Source organism: Lolium rigidum, chromosome 1 (assembly GCF_022539505.1).
Source record: "Lolium rigidum isolate FL_2022 chromosome 1, APGP_CSIRO_Lrig_0.1, whole genome shotgun sequence".
Classification (NCBI taxonomy): Eukaryota; Viridiplantae; Streptophyta; class Magnoliopsida; order Poales; family Poaceae; genus Lolium; species Lolium rigidum.
Window position 1 is genome coordinate 302,390,200 of NC_061508.1, and position 16,073 is coordinate 302,406,272.

A 16,073-nucleotide genomic window follows, 5' to 3' on the forward strand; every position below is an offset into this window, starting at 1 on the left:
GTTGTGAGAGTACCACCATATATTTTTGATTTAGTGCACTAACCTACTAATCATGTCTGCTAGTGATCATAAGCTTGTTAACCAGGAAAACAAGGATTCCGCAGATATCATCACATGGAGGGAGTATGAAGCTCTTCGTAATGAGATGCGACGTGAATTCCGCGCTCAAGGTGATGAGCTTCGGGGAACGGTCCAAGGGATCTCCCAGAAGCTGGATGCTACTAATGAGTCCGTCACTACAATGAAAGATCAAATGACGGATATCCAATGCGCTCTTCAAACTTTGCAAATGTCTGTTGAAAATCTTACAAATCAACAGCAACAAGAGGATGAAGACCTTGATCCACAAGATGCAGTCCCTGGTCGTGGTGTTGGACGTGGTAACCATCCTCGTGGTTGGGCTGAACTTGGACGCCATGGTCGTGGACATGATGAGGAAGATGGATTGGGTAAGCCTAAGTTCTCCATACCAAAGTTTGAAGGAGGAGCTGATGTTGAAGAATACCTCACTTGGGAGCTCAAGATTGAGAAGTTATGGAACTTACATCCGAACTACACTGAAGATAGGAAGATCAAGCTTGCTTCTTCCGAATTTGATGGCTATGCATTGCGTTGGTGGGATGCACTTGCTCGTAATCGACAGGAGGATGGTGAGCCACCTATTATCACATGGCGTGCTATGAAGGAGGCGATGAATTCTCGTTTTGTGCCCACTAATTATTTGCGTACAATATATGATAAGTTGACCCTATTGAGACAAGGTGTGAAGACTGTTGATGAGTACTACATGGAGATGGAGATGCTTATGCAGCGTGGTCGTGTCCGTGAGTCTCTAGAGATGACAATGCAGCGTTTTCTCAACGGATTGAAGTATGATATCAAAGGCATTGTTCGTCACTACAATTACACCAATGTGAATCAGTTGTTACATCATGCAAGAGAAGCTGAATCACAAATGGCTGAAGAAGCGAAGGTCAAAGGTCGTGCTACGGGAGCTGGGCGCTTCACGCCTCGCGCGCCCCCATCTACGGTGCCGGTGCCATCGACGCGCTCCGCCCCTTATTCTACTCCGCCTAGCAAACCGGTCTCCAATGTGTCTAACACAAAGAAGTCTGAATCTGCTGCAAGTTCGAGTGGTTCTAGCATGTCTACCGCACGCAACCATGATATGGATTGTCATACATGTGGTGGCAAGGGTCACTTCAAGAGAGATTGTCCTAACCGCAAAGTCATGATTATCAATGAGGACAATGAGTATGAGACTGGAGATGATGTTGATCCTAATGCTCCAGAAGATGATGACTATGACACTGATGGTGAAGATGCATATCCGTCTGATGCTCGCACCATTGTTGTGTCGCAACGTGCTCTTAATGTGTTGCCTAGTGCATATACTCAGCGCTGCAATTTGTTCCAAACAAAGGCTTTAGTTGGTCCTGACAAGGCTTGCAAGATCATTATTGATGGCGGGAGTTGCCGCAATTTAGCAAGCAAGGAGTTGTGTACCAAGCTGAAGTTGAAGTCTCTACCACACCCGCATCCATATTATATTCAGTGGTTGAGCGACAATGGTGAGATGAAGGTAAACCACATGGTGCGTGTTGAGTTTGAGATTGGACCGTATAAGGATTGCATTGATTTTGATGTGGTTCCTATGACGGTTTGTCACCTACTATTGGGTCGGCCTTGGCTCTATGACCGTTCTGTGCAACACAATGGCCGTGTCAATACATATCACTTGGAGTACAAGGGCAAGAAAATTAATTTACAGCCTATGTCACCACAACAGATTGTCAATGAATCTCGTCAGAAAATTAAAGTCAACTTGGAGGATGCACCTTTAGATAGGCGAGAGAATTGTAATCTTGTGAGTCTCTCAGCGAGCCACGTCACCAGATGGCCCCATTTTGCTGGTCTCTCAGCGATCCACGTCACCAGATTAGTTTTGCTCGCGCATTGCATTGTCACCCGTCACGTTGGCTGGTCGCTCTTCCTCTCCCTGGCCTGCACGATAGGCCCACTTCAATACACTCCCGTAAGACAAACTGGGCCTAACATGCTCGAGCCAAAGGCCCGCTACGCCCCCTCTTCCTCCCGTGGAAAAGTCTGGCCATCGTTCGTCTTCCGTAACGCCGCTCGCTCCACTGCCGCCGTGTTAATGATCCTCCCACCGCGACCTACGCCCTCCTCGCTACAAATGCTCGTGAAACCACAGCATGATGATCAGCATTCATCAGTCATCATTGCCTTTTAAATACACAAGAAACTGCTAGGTTTAACTGATCTGGTGCCGCTCAGATCACGGTGGTCTCCAGGTTTAAAAAGCTCCCATGTCCTCCATTTATCCGGCCTCTCGCTGTGAGCTTCACTGCGCCTTGCATCGCCTCATCTTCCCCGCTCTGCCCTCACCTTTCTCGTCGATCTTTGCATTACATGTGCACGGTCACCGTTAACACCTGTCGCGCGTAGCCGCGCACTCAATCATCCTAATGCAGCCACCACGAGTTGTGTACTTGTTGACGTCAGAAACCCACTGGCGGGTAGAGACGGGCAACACCGTAGAGCCGGGAACAACTAGGGCTGTGGCTGGCCCTAGTCCCTCTGAGCGACGGCCCGCAAAGCCTCCTGGTCGCACGCACCGATGTTTATCACAAGGGCGTGCCACCGACCTATACCGGTCGGGAAGGTGTGGATGATGCCTCGCTTAGTTTCTGCGCAGGCACCGTTGACCGCCAAAACCCACCGTCGGGCAGCGACGATCAGCACTAGTAGAGCCGGGAAGAGTCTAGAGCTGCGGCTGGCCGAGACCCCTCCGAGCGACGGCCCGCAATGCTCTTCCGGTCACACGCGGCGATGCGAAGTGCAGGGGCGTGCCACCTGACCTATACCGGTCGGGAAGGTGATGGGGATGCCTCGCTTAGTTCTCGCATGGCATACACGTAAACATTAAATACGAGCCTCGATCGGCTCTCGGGTTATCCCGTGAATCGGCTCAAAGAGCCGATCCACCCATGATCCGTGCGGGGTGCACGAATACTTGGTGATCTGCTTGATCAAGATAAAGCTAATGAGATCTACGATGATTTAGGGTTTTCACCGCATAATCGGATCATCCTACTCCAGGTTGGGCCTCGCGGCCACGCACGGTGCTCGTAAGCCGATCCTAAACAAGGCCAAAGAACCAACAATGTAGTTGATCCACGGAACATCTGTTTAGGACTTGCGAACGCCACCCTGCATGCCACTCGGATCCTCCCCCTTTGTAGGGCCTAACTATTGCGGATATTAAACTAATCCTTGCGAGCAAGGAGCAATCGTAACGGATCAGATCTACTAAACGATGAACAAGCGGGTGCCGCCCCCATGCCCGAGATAGGCATGAGGACGGCTAGATATGCAAGGGTTGCACTACGTAAGCATGTTTATACGAAGAACAATGCTAACCCTAACACATCTATGATAACTACGTTGCCCGCCATCAAAGACGCTTCAGTACGGGCAACGCATGAACAACATGGAGCTTGTGCTTGCCTAGATCGCAAGATGCGATCTAGGCGAGCATGTCGCTTACCTGATTGAAACCCTCGAGACGAAGGAGTTGGCGATGCGCCGAGATTGGTTCGTTTTGGGGTGAACGTTGTGTTGTTGTTTATTCCATAAACCCTAGATACATATTTATAGTCCAGCGGACTTTCTACCGTGGGAATATCCCACCGTGCACGATATAAACTCTAACTTTTGATCTAAAATATAATCTACTATAATTAAAGATACACGGGCAAACCAGCCCAAATTCTTCGTGCAAAGCCGTTTCAGAAATCTTCCACGTGTAGTCTTCCAAGCCCATCTCTCTTACGGCCCACCTCTGGATTTGTCCAAAATCTGGTGATAACACATGCCCCCTGGTTTTGGAAATAATATTTCCAAAATCATTAAGCTTTCCTTTCGAGGGGCCATGTCGTGGCGGAAAGCAGAGCCGTTGCGGCATCATTATACCCTGTCTTCCGGCTTCTCCGCAAAATTCGATAGCTCACGGCGTCATCCCCTTGGAAGCCGTAATGACATTAAATTTCCACCAGGCTTATCATTATTTAACTATGCCGACCGACTAGCCTTCTTCATCCCCTTCCTCTGTTCCAGACCATCGGCACCCAAAAAACCCTCTTCCCCTGTAGCAATGTCTTCCTCTTCCTCTTCCTTCTCAAACCTCTTCCCCCACTCCTCGCGAAGAAGAAAAACGAGGACAAGCCTCATTCCGAGGTGAACCCCCTCTCCTCCGACAATGAGAAGAAAGAAGGGGAAGCGAGCGAAGGCCAAGGCCTTCCCCTCCGCCAAGCTCCCGCCGCAGAAGCGCTCCCGCATGTGGGCGGACAGCGAGGATGAAGATGACGACGAAGAAGAAGAAGAGGAGGAGGAAGATGAATCTTCCTCTTCCGCCGGGTACCCGCCAACCAAGCGCTTCCGCTCCTGGGCGGACAGCGAGGACGATGATGATGACGAGGAGGAAGAGGCTCCGGCCACGGGCTGGGGTAGCAGCGACGAGGAACTCCCTGGGAGCAGCGCCGACGACATCGACGGCGGTGATGACGAGGACAGCGACGACTAGTAGAATAGGTCTAGTAGTAGCAGTGCACTAGGCACTAGATCCCTCTTTTGAGAGCCATCGGCTCTTTCTTGTAAAGCCGCTCCTCTCGAATTAATGAAATTGTCCTTTTGATTCATCTTTCAATTGCTCCAATTTCACCCCTTCCGCTCGTCATGTGAAGACCGATAGTAAAGTATCGGATTTCTTTTCTTTCGGACACTTATGAAGCCGAACTCTCATGTCGATTAGCTCGTAGGCCAGGAACTTCTCAATTTCAGGCTGCGATTTGGTGTCTGATCATAATTCTTCGCAGTACCTTAGCCGATGACTACTCATCGGCTATTCCGAGAATCTAGTCCCTTTCCTCCTTTCGCAGCGACAGGACGGTCCAAAATTTGTAAAAGCCGATGTCCTCCTTCCCTGATTCCTCTCTATAACTTCAGCAGTCTTCTTTCACGGCGGAGCGCTTCCGAGAGAGGATCACGATGCGAGATCCAACGATGCAACTCCAATCGGTTTCTTAAGAACCAGATCCCCATGTAGTCCGTTGCCCCCGAGTCTTCATCAAGGCGAGGACGGTCGTAATCAACCACATGTGTCACCATCGGCCTCCGAATCGTAATGCGAGAATCGGCCGATTCCATCAAAATCGGCTTTCTAAAGAACTTTTAGGGCGAGCTGCCCCCGAGCCTTCGTCAAGGCAAGAATACCGGCAAGGATGCATAAGTCGTTGAGCGCGTAGCCGGTAGGCCGCCGGTGGGTTTTGGCCCCGTGCAAGCTGTACTAAAGTCGATGACTGCGCATCGGCTTCGCTTCTTGCGAAATTTTTTTTTTTATTTGGCCGATTTTTCTCAATCGGCCCCCAATGTTCCTCTGCACACATGTACGCACATGTTTATCCGCATAGGTTCATCGACTATATGCCCCCGAGCCGAATCCGCCAAATGACTGCGGATATCGGCTTTCATGGTTAGTCGGGGCACTTGCACTTGCACGTCGGCTTCGTAAAGATTCATGCTGACTTTCTTCCGCCGACGTGGCCGCCGCCCGGTGGCTCGTTGCTTGAACACAAACAGAATATGTGCAGAGGATAATTTTGGCCGATTGCTGGAATCGGCCTCCACATTGCTTGTTCGATGAAGGTTCCGTGATGAAGATTTTGTAATGTTCCTCCATAAATTTTTTGGGGCCGATCACAAGGATCAGCCTCGCACGGTTTGCTCATTGGTTTAATCTTGCTACTCAGTTAGGCTGGATAAAACCAACCCAACCTCTGACTTGATGCGCTCGCTGTCGTCCACCTTGAGTGCATCGTATAATCGTGGAGCACCGAGCTCGTCGGCAAGACAAGCACCATGTTTGTGCCAGCCGATGTTTCATCATCGGCTTTCTTTTGCTTAGGACGCCACTCCATTCTTCGTGGACGACCCTCTTCATCCAGGGCTCGCTGAACCTTTGCAGCTAGATCAGGCCGTGCCTTCCTTAGCGTATGCAGATATAACCTTTCGGCTTCCTCCAGGCCGCGCAACCGCTGAACCCTGCGTTTCTGTGAACGGCTGAGTCCGTCAGGGCACCACCTTGGACGGTGGTACCTGTCTTCTTCTTCTTCTAGCCCTTCGTCTTCGGAATCCTCAAGATCTGCCCAACGAAGTGACTCAGCACGTTTGCCTGGTGGTGGGAGAGGCCCTAAGCGCTCAAACACAGACACGTTGGCTGCCTCCTTCTTCTTCTTGTTGCATTACGGGCAATTGCCGATTGTGGGCAATCGGCTCATTCCTGAGTCCCAGCGATGATGCGAAGAAAGGGCAGTCCCAATGTCTGGCGTTGTCATCCGGCTCCCTTGATGTGTCCGTGGCATGGCGCTCGTGCTCCTCCTCATCGCGATCCTGCCGACGATGTCTTCTGGCTTCTCTAGCCAATCGATCTCCTTCATCATCATAGTTGGACCGTCGGCGTTGGTCATATTGACTCACATATTTGTTGAGGAGGTGGTCAGAGAGAGGTCGTTGATATCTTATATTCTTCACTTCTCCTCTCGTGACGTAGTGCTTGCCATCATGATGGAGCCGATCGCGTGGAGCGGCCTCCTCCGTATCCTTGCTATGAGAGCAGCTGCCCTCATCTCCATCTTTGCCGAGTGGTTCCCGAGTCCTACCATGTTGATGCTTGAACGTGGGACCTGGCTGGCAGCCCTCGGGGTGAATGGCTTCTACCATGTTAACGGCGGGGAAGGGCTGGGTGTCTACCTTCATGGCGTACTGGTTGAAAATCAAACGCCCCTTCTCTATCGCCGCTTGGATGTGTTGACGCCACACCTGCGGTCGTTGGTGGCATGGGAAAGCGAATTGTGGAATTTACGAGTACGGCTTTCCGTTTAGCTCTTGCGCCGTGGGGAACTTGAGACCTTCGAGGAATCGTCAACTGTTTCTCCTTGAGCAGGAGGTCGAAGATTTGTTCGAGTCTTGGTCACGTCAAAATCAAATCCCACGGGCGGCCCCGGTGGCTTTACCCATTTGCGGGACACGGGGTTCCTCCCCGAGTCCACTCAGCCATTGCTACTTCTTGGTCTCCCGCGAGCACTTCAATTTCCTCTGTATCGACCATGACTACGCACGCTTGAACTTGTCTTGGTACGAGTCCGGGTGGCGCTGTTCATATGCTGATAGTTTCGAACCATGTGCGCCGGCGAGGGATAATCTGCTTGGGAGGCCATGTCCTTGAGCTGTGTTGCAAGGCCAGCCTACGCCAACTCGACCTGCTTCCTTTTCAGTTATACGAACCGAATAACATCGGTTCCTAAGGTTCCTGAAGCGCTGGATGTACTCCGTCACCGTTTCTCCGCGCTTCTGACGTAGTTGTGCTAGATCGGCAATGCTAGAATCGGAAGCTTCTGAATGATATTGCATGTGGAACTGTTCTTCCAATTGCTTCCAAGACTGGATGGAGTTTGCTGGCAAAGAGGTATACCATCCAAAAGCCGATCCCGTGAGGGACTGTGAAAAGAGCCTCACGCGTAGTTGATCCGACACCGAAGCCGGTCCTAGTTGCGCCAAATATCGGCCGATGTGCTCGATGGAGCTGGAGCCATCTGATCCACTGAATTTGGAGAAATCAGGGAGCCGATATTTAGGTGGCAGCGGGATCATCTCGTACTCACCGGGGTACGGCTTGGAATAGCCGATTGCCCTCCTTTTCGGCATAATGCCGAACTGGTCTCTCAGTATGGTACTGATCTGATCCGCCGTGCTGGCTGCAGGAGATGAGCTCTGAAGATTCGCCGGGGTGGCGTACTTAGCCAGCCATGTTTGCCTTTCCAGCTCTGAGCCAACTGCAGGAGCTGGACTCGGGAGTTTCGTCGGGGTGGCGTACTTAGCTAGCCACGTCTGCTTCTCAAGCTCTGTCGCTGACGTTCCTCCTGTTTGCGCCGGAGTCCCTGACGTTGTGGCCTGGTTTGAGAGTGCCCAGTTGCCACAATCTGGCACATACGTGCACGCGTATCCTTGAGGGATCTCCTTAGGCGCCTCAACCAAGAACTGGCAGTCATTAGGGTCACCACCAATCTTGTAGACGACGAATGCCGGTGTAGCCGGCACTTCAGCTGGTGTTGCCAACGCATATGGCAGCGGTGGACGGGACTGGAGTGGCAACTCTCCTTGGTGCGTCCCGAGAGCTGGTCCGGACGGCGAGTACTGGTGGCTCATGATCTCCCGGATCACGCGCGGAGCGAGACGCTCCAACACGTTGACCAAGTTTTCGAGTGGCGGTGTAGCGAGTGAGCCACCAAGTAGTTAATCTCCTGCCGCGAGGGCCATGGTGCGTTCCTCCGACGGGGCGGAGAGATCTATCCCATCGAGTGCACCTTGTGGTGAGAATCCCTTCCATCTGATGCCATGGGTACGGGTTCTCTGAAAAGAGCCGATGAGGTTGGCTTCGAGGGTGGCCTTGATTTCGTCATGTTTCTTCTTGAGCTCAGCAGGCAGCTCCTCGTAGGTGACCGGCGTGCCGTCCGTCGCCATCTCAGATGTAGATGGCGATGTGGTTGATGTGATCGTCCCACCGGGCGTGCCAGAATGTGTTGACCGCCAAAACCCACCGTCGGGCAGCGACAGTCAGCACTAGTAGAGCCGGGAAGAGTCTAGAGCTGCGGCTGGCTGAGACCCCTCCGAGCGACGGCCCGCAATGCTCTTCGGGTCACACGCGGCGATGCGAAGTGCAAGGGCGTGCCACCTGACCTATACCTGGTCGGGAAGGTGATGGGGGATGCCTCGCTTAGTTCCTGCATGGCATACACGTAAACATTAAATACGAGCCTCGATCGGCTCTCGGGTTATCCCGTGAATCGGCTCAAAGAGCCGATCCACCCATGATCCGTGCGGGGTGCACGAATACTTGGTGATCCTGCTTGATCAAGATAAAGCTAATGAGATCTACGACGATTTAGGGTTTTCACCGCATAATCGGATCATCCTACTCCAGGTTGGGCCTCGCGGCCACGCACGGTGCTCGTAAGCCGATCCTAAACAAGGCCAAAGAACCAACAATGTAGTTGATCCACGGAACATCCTGTTTAGGACTTGTGAACGCCACCCTGCGTGCCACTGGATCCTCCCCCCCTTTGTAGGGCCTAACTATTGCAGATATTAAACTAATCCTTGCGAGCAAGGAGCAATCGTAACGGATCGGATCTACTAAACGATGAACAAGCAGGGTGCCGCCCCCATGCACGAGATAGGCATGAGGACGGCTAGATATGCAAGGGTTGCACTACGTAAGCATGTTTATACGAAGAACAATGCTAACCCTAACACATCTATGATAACTACGTTGCCCGCCATCAAAGACGCTTCGATACGGGCAACGCATGAACAACATGGAGCTTGTCGCTGCCTAGATCGCAAGATGCGATCTAGGCGGCATGTCGCTACCCGATTGAAACCCTCGAGACGAAGGAGTTGGCGATGCGCCGAGATTGGTTCGTTTTGGGGTGAACGTTGTGTTGTTGTTTATTCCATAAACCCTAGATACATATTTATAGTCCAGCGGACTTTCTACCGTGGGAATATCCCACCGTGCACGATATAAACTCTAACTTTTGATCTAAAATATAATCTACTATAATTAAAGATACACGGGCAAACCAGCCCAAATTCTTCGTGCAAAGCCGTTTCAGAAATCTTCCACGTGTAGTCTTCCAAGCCCATCTCTCTTACGGCCCACCTCTGGATTTGTCCAAAATCTGGTGATAACAGGCACACACGTAAACGTTAAATACGAGCCTCGATCGGCTCTCAGGTTATCCTGTGAATCGGCTCAAGGAGCCGATCCACCCATGATTCAGACGAGGTGTCCGAATATATGGTGGTCTCGCTTGATCAAGGTAAAGCCGATGAGATCTACGACGATGTGGGGTTTTCACCGCATAATCGGATCGTCCTACTCCGAGTTGGGCCTCGCGGCCACGCACGGTGATCGTAAGCCGATCCTAAACAAGGCCTAAAAACCAACACGAGGTTGATCCTCGGAACATCCTCGCTAGGGCCAACGAACGACACCCTACGTGCCGCTGGATCCTCCCCCCCTTTGTAAGGCCTAACTATTGCAGATATTAAACTAATCCTTGTAGAACAAGGAGCAATCGTAACGGATCAGATCTACTAAACTACGATCAAGCAGGGTGCCGCCCCTACGCCTAAGATAGGCGTAAGGGCGGCTAGACATGCAAGGGTTGCACTACGAAAGCATGTAGCATGAAGAACAATGCTAACCCTAACATGTCTAAGATAACTACGTTGCTCGCCATCAAAAAGGCTTCGGTACGAGCAACGCATGAACAACGTAGGCAGGCTTGTGCTGCCTAGATCGCAAGATGCGATCTAGGCAGCATGATGCTTACCGGTAGAAACCCTCGAGACGAAGGAGTTGGCGATGCGCCGAGATTTGTTTGTGGTTGAACGTTGGTTGTTGTTTATTCCATAAACCCTAGGTACATATTTATAGTCCGGGGGACTTTCTAATGTGGGCGTGCACTAAACCGTGCACGGGTAAAACTCTACCTTTTAATCTAAATACAATCTATGGTAATTAAAGATAATGGGCAATATAGCCCAAATTCCCCGAACAAGGCCGCTTCAGAGATCTTCCACGTGTAATCTTCCAAGCCCATCTTGACCGCGGCCCACCTCCTGATTTAGCCAAAATCTGGTGATAACACATGCCCCCTCGGTTTTGATAATGGTAATTTCAAAACCACTGCTTTTTCTTCCGAGGGGTCATGTCGTGGCAGAGCAGAACCGTCGCAGTATGTTTCATCATGACAACTTGCCTTCCCAACTTCTCTGCACGATTTGACAGTTTTGGCACCACGTCCTCGAGAACTGCTCGAAAATTAAATATCCATCTCCTTTATTAACCGCATCGAACAGTTCTCCTCTTCATCCCTCTTCGCATTAGTACTCCCAAAAAACCCTTCCCTGCCACCATGTCTTCCTCTTCCTCCACCTCATCGGATCTTTCCCTTGGGTCCTCTTCATCTCGCGAGCCGACGCCGGAGCCGAACCCGGCGGAGGTTCACACGGACAACGTCCGCCGCGCCATTGAGGCCGGGGAGGAGTCTAGCCATGACTTCTCCCTCTGGTCGGAGGACGACAAGTCCCTGACCGACGGGGAAAGCGACCTCCGCTTCCTTGTCGACGGGAAAGCGGAGGAGGAGAGCGACGACGACCGCTTCTCCTGTGACCTCACCTCTCCCGAGGAGGAGGAGGGGGAAGAAGAGGAGGAGGAGGAGGAGGACAGCACCTCCTCTGACGAGCCTCCGGCCAAACGCCGCCACCTCTGGCCCGGGAACCTCAGCGACGTCGACAGCGACGACGACGCGGACGAAGAGGATGAAGACAATGAGGGTCCCGTTGGCGGCCGCTGGAGCAGCGATGATGAGCTGGTAGGGAGTAACGCCGACAGTGGCGATGACGGCGATGACGATGATGAGGGCAGCAATGGCCCCTAGATAGGATCTTAGCATAGGGCCAACAGTAGTAGACGGGGCAATGTATCCCCTACTAGCTTCCTTTTGAGAGCAATCAGCTCTTCTATGTATGAAATCTGGTTTATCAATGAAGAACTTCCCCAATTGATTTTGCCGATCCCATTTATGATAATTCAGCCGATTGTCCATCTGGTCAATGCCCAATGAGCCGATGTCATCGCATCGGTCTCTTATGATAAAATTTCGAGATAGATCCATCCGGACCCAAACTCTTGGTCAAACAAGGCCAAGCCTTAATCGCGCAACCCTAGACCTTTCAGACATTCCTCTGCCGCATCCTTCCCCTCCAGATCCTCTTTGCCTTCAGAAGAGCCCTAGGACTGTTGCTGGCTCAATTCAAACCATTTCTACAGGACAGGCATCACCTCTGCAGTGACGTTTTATAATCCTGCTCTGTTCTCTTTCAGCAACCATTGCTCAAAATCAAACTGATATGCAGAGCCAGCCGATTTCAGCAAGATCGGTTTTCTTATAGCAAAGGACCTCTCGTGGCAAGCTGCCCCCCGAGCCTCAGCCGGGGTGGAAACAATGATGAGGACCCGTAATTCAGGCCAACCAGACCTGGGTTAGACCACGTCCGAGAGTGCTATCGTGCGGGGCCAACCAGTTGATCACCTTTTGTCCATTGACAGCCTATACAGTCGATCCAGCAGGCTAGTAATCTTGGTGTGGAGTAGGTGCCCTCGACATAGCCCTGGGCTTGTCGCTGAATCGTCTTGCATACTGAAACTGATAATTTTGCAACATCAGCACCATTCTTCAGGCAAGTTGTAATGCAGAGTTAGCCGATTCCAACGAAATCGGCTCCCCAGAGCAGAGAACCTCCAAGGTGAGCTGCCCCCCGAGCCCCAGTCGGGGCGAGAATAGCAGCGAGCCGACCACGTCGATCATCCCAGTCGGGGCGAGAATAGAGCAGGGCCAGCCGATCCCGACAGAATCAGGCCTCAAAAGCAGAGCATCTTCCGGGCGAGCTGCCCCCCGAGCCTCTTCAGTTCAATCCCCGCGCCTTGCTGACCAGATCGGCTCATCATTCATGGCAGGCTGAAGCAACTTCCGGCGAGGATGTCCTTGTATCTCTGATGCCCTCCAAACTCTGGGCGTAACACCCCCTGGAAGTGACAGCTACCAAGCCACCACCTTGTCAAAACGTTATAGCCGATTGCTTCGTAATCGGCTGTTCTCTTAGTCTTAGAAGAGATATGCTCCCCTTGTTAGGTTCACCCTTACCCTGATTCGCATGTCTACGCTGCTCTTGTCGTTGGTCAGGGTCATGATCCTCAATCCCGCAGCCGTGGTTCTAGAAAATGTCACGTTGCATCGCTGATCTTAATCCACTCTCTGCTCCATTGATTCTTAAGTCGACGTCTGTGCATCGGCTGTGCTCAAAAATCCTTAAGCCGATGTCTGCTACATCGGCTGAGCTCAAAAATTTTCGAATTTTGGATTTTTACGGCCGATTGATGCATCGGCCACCATATATTTTTACAGGATGAGACGCCTCCATTGCATGTCCTCGTGTTTTATCCTTCTATGTGCCCCCCCCCGAGCCGATTCTGTCAAGAGAATTGATGGTATCGGCTCTGCTGGATCATGTGTTGAACCCATGCAGAATGGATGGTGAGGATAATTTTGGCCGATTGCTGGAATCGGCCTCCACGTTTGCTTGCTTGGTGAAGGTTTTGTGATGTCCCTTCATAAAATTTTGGGGCCGATCACAAGGATCAGCCTTGCCACGTTTGTTTATCGACGCTTGTTTTGTCACACAGTCAGGCCTGTGGATAAGACCAGTCTGACCCCGTTCTTTGTCACATCGATGCGCTCGCAGTCGTCCAAGTTGATACCTGAGAGCGGCTCTTGGCCTGATGTCTCCCAAATATCCATGCCGGCTGTTGAAACCTCGACTGAATCATCTGCACGGACGACTTCTACTTCATCTCCATCCCACTGTATCAGGCATTGGTGCATTGTGGATGGAATGCAACAGTTGGCGTGGATCCAATCCCTCCCTAGTAGGACGGCGTAGGTACTCTTGCTTGTCGACGATAAAGAACGTCGTAGGGACGAGTCTTTCTTCCTACGGTCGGATCCACATTCGGAACACCTTGCGCGTCGGATGCTTGGCCGTTGAAATCGCTCAATGTTACGTTGGTCTTGATCGGATCCGAGCTAGAGCGTCCCAACCGACGTAGCATGGAGTATGGCATAATGTTGATCGCCGCTCCGGTGTCTACCAACATCTTGTTGACAGAGCTGCCCATTGATGTAACCTCGCACGTACAGGGCCTTCAGATGCCTGTAACTCCTTTCCTTTGGCTTCTCAAAGATGACCGGCCGTGGGCCGCAGTCCAATTGTGCCACAGGTGCTTCATATAACCTTGGAGCGCTAAACTCCGCTGGAAGAATGAAGACCATGTTTGTACCAGCCGATGTATCATCATCGGCTTTCCTCTGTTTGGGGCGCCACTCTTTTCTTTGTGACCGACCTTCTTCGTCCAGGGTTCGCTGAATTTTGGCGGCCAGATCAGGCCGTGCCTTCCTTAGCGTGTGCAGGTACAATCTTTCAGCTTCTTCCAACCCACGCAGACGCTGAACCCTTCGCTTTTGGGAGCGGCTGAGCCCATCAGGGCACCACACGGGCCGATGATATTTATCTTCTTCATCATCGTCCTCTAGTTCCTCGAGATCTTCCACCCGAGCGGACTCAGCATGCTTGTTCCAAGGCGGGAGAGGCCCTAGACGCTTGAACACGGACACGTTAGCGGCATCCTTCTTCCTTTGCTTGCATTCTGGGCAGTTCTCGATTGTTGGCAATCGCCTCATTCCTGAGTCCCAGCAATGTTTGAAGAACGGACAGTCCCAGTGCCTATCCATGTTATCCTGCCCCCTTGCCCTTTCTTCAGCGCGACGATTGTACCCGTCGTCGCTTCTATCATGTTGACGGTACCTCCTGACCTCTGCGTCAGACCGACAATTCCTTTCATCATCTATGTCGTAGTGCCGACGTCGGTTGTGCTGCTGCTCATATTTGTGGAGGAGGCGCTCGGAGAGTGGACACTGATACCGCATGCGTCTTATTCCCTCCCCTGTCAGGTACCGCCTGTCATCATCTTGGGGCCGGTCGCGTGGATCGGCCTCCTCTTCATCGTTGCCACGGGAGTGACTGCTTTCTGCTTCGTCTTTGCCATGGCGGCTTGCAAGCCCTGCCATGTTGACACCAAAGGAGGACTTTGGCTGGCCTATGGAGTGGCTGAGATCCACCATGTTGACGCCGGGCGACGGACTTGAGTCTCTATCGAGCTTGATATCGTGCGTCCAGATCTTCTCAGAGGAGCCGATGGGCTCGGCTCCGAGGGTTACCTTGATCTCGTCATGCTTCTTCTTGAGCTCATCAGGCAGATCCGCGTATGTGACCGGAGTGTCTTCCGCCATCTTGGATGTAGATGGCGATGTCGTGGATGTCGTCAGTGGTCCCACCGGGCGTGCCGGAATGTGTTGACGTCGAAACCCACCGGCGGGTAGAGACGGGCAACACCGTAGAGCCGGGAACAACTAGGGCTGCGGCTGGCCCCAGTCCCTCTGAGCGACGGCCCGCAAAGCCTCCTGGTCGCACGCACCGATGCTTATCACAAGGGCGTGCCACCTGACCTATACCTGGTCAGGAAGGTGTGGATGATGCCTCGCTTAGTTTCCTGCAGGGCACACCCGTAAACGTTAAATACGAGCCTCGATCGGCTCTCAGGTTATCCTGTGAATCGGCTCAAAGAGCCGATCCACCCATGATTCAGACGAGGTGTCCGAATATATGGTGGTCCTGCTGGATCAAGGTAAAGCTGATGAGATCTACGACGATGTGGGGTTTTCACCGCATAATCGGATCGTCCTACTCCGAGTTGGGCCTCGCGGCCACGCACGGTGATCGTAAGCCGATCCTAAACAAGGCCTAAAAACCAACACGAGGTTGATCCTCGGAACATCCTGCTTAGGGCCAACGAACGACACCCTACGTGCCGCTGGATCCTCCCCCTTTGTAAGGCCTAACTATTGCGGATATTAAACTAATCCTTGTAGAACAAGGAGCAATCGTAACGGATCAGATCTACTAAACTACGATCAAGCGGGGTGCCGCCCCTACGCCTAAGATAGGCGTAAGGGCGGCTAGACATGCAAGGGTTGCACTACGAAAGCATGTAGCATGAAGAACAATGCTAACCCTAACATGTCTAAGATAACTACGTTGCTCGCCATCAAAAAGGCTTCGATACGAGCAACGCATGAACAACGTAGGCAGGCTTGTGCTGCCTAGATCGCAAGATGCGATCTAGGCAGCATGATGCTTACCGGTAGAAACCCTCGAGACGAAGGAGTTGGCGATGCGCCGAGATTTGTTTGTGGTTGAACGTTGGTTGTTGTTTATTCCATAAACCCTAGGTACATATTTATAGTCCG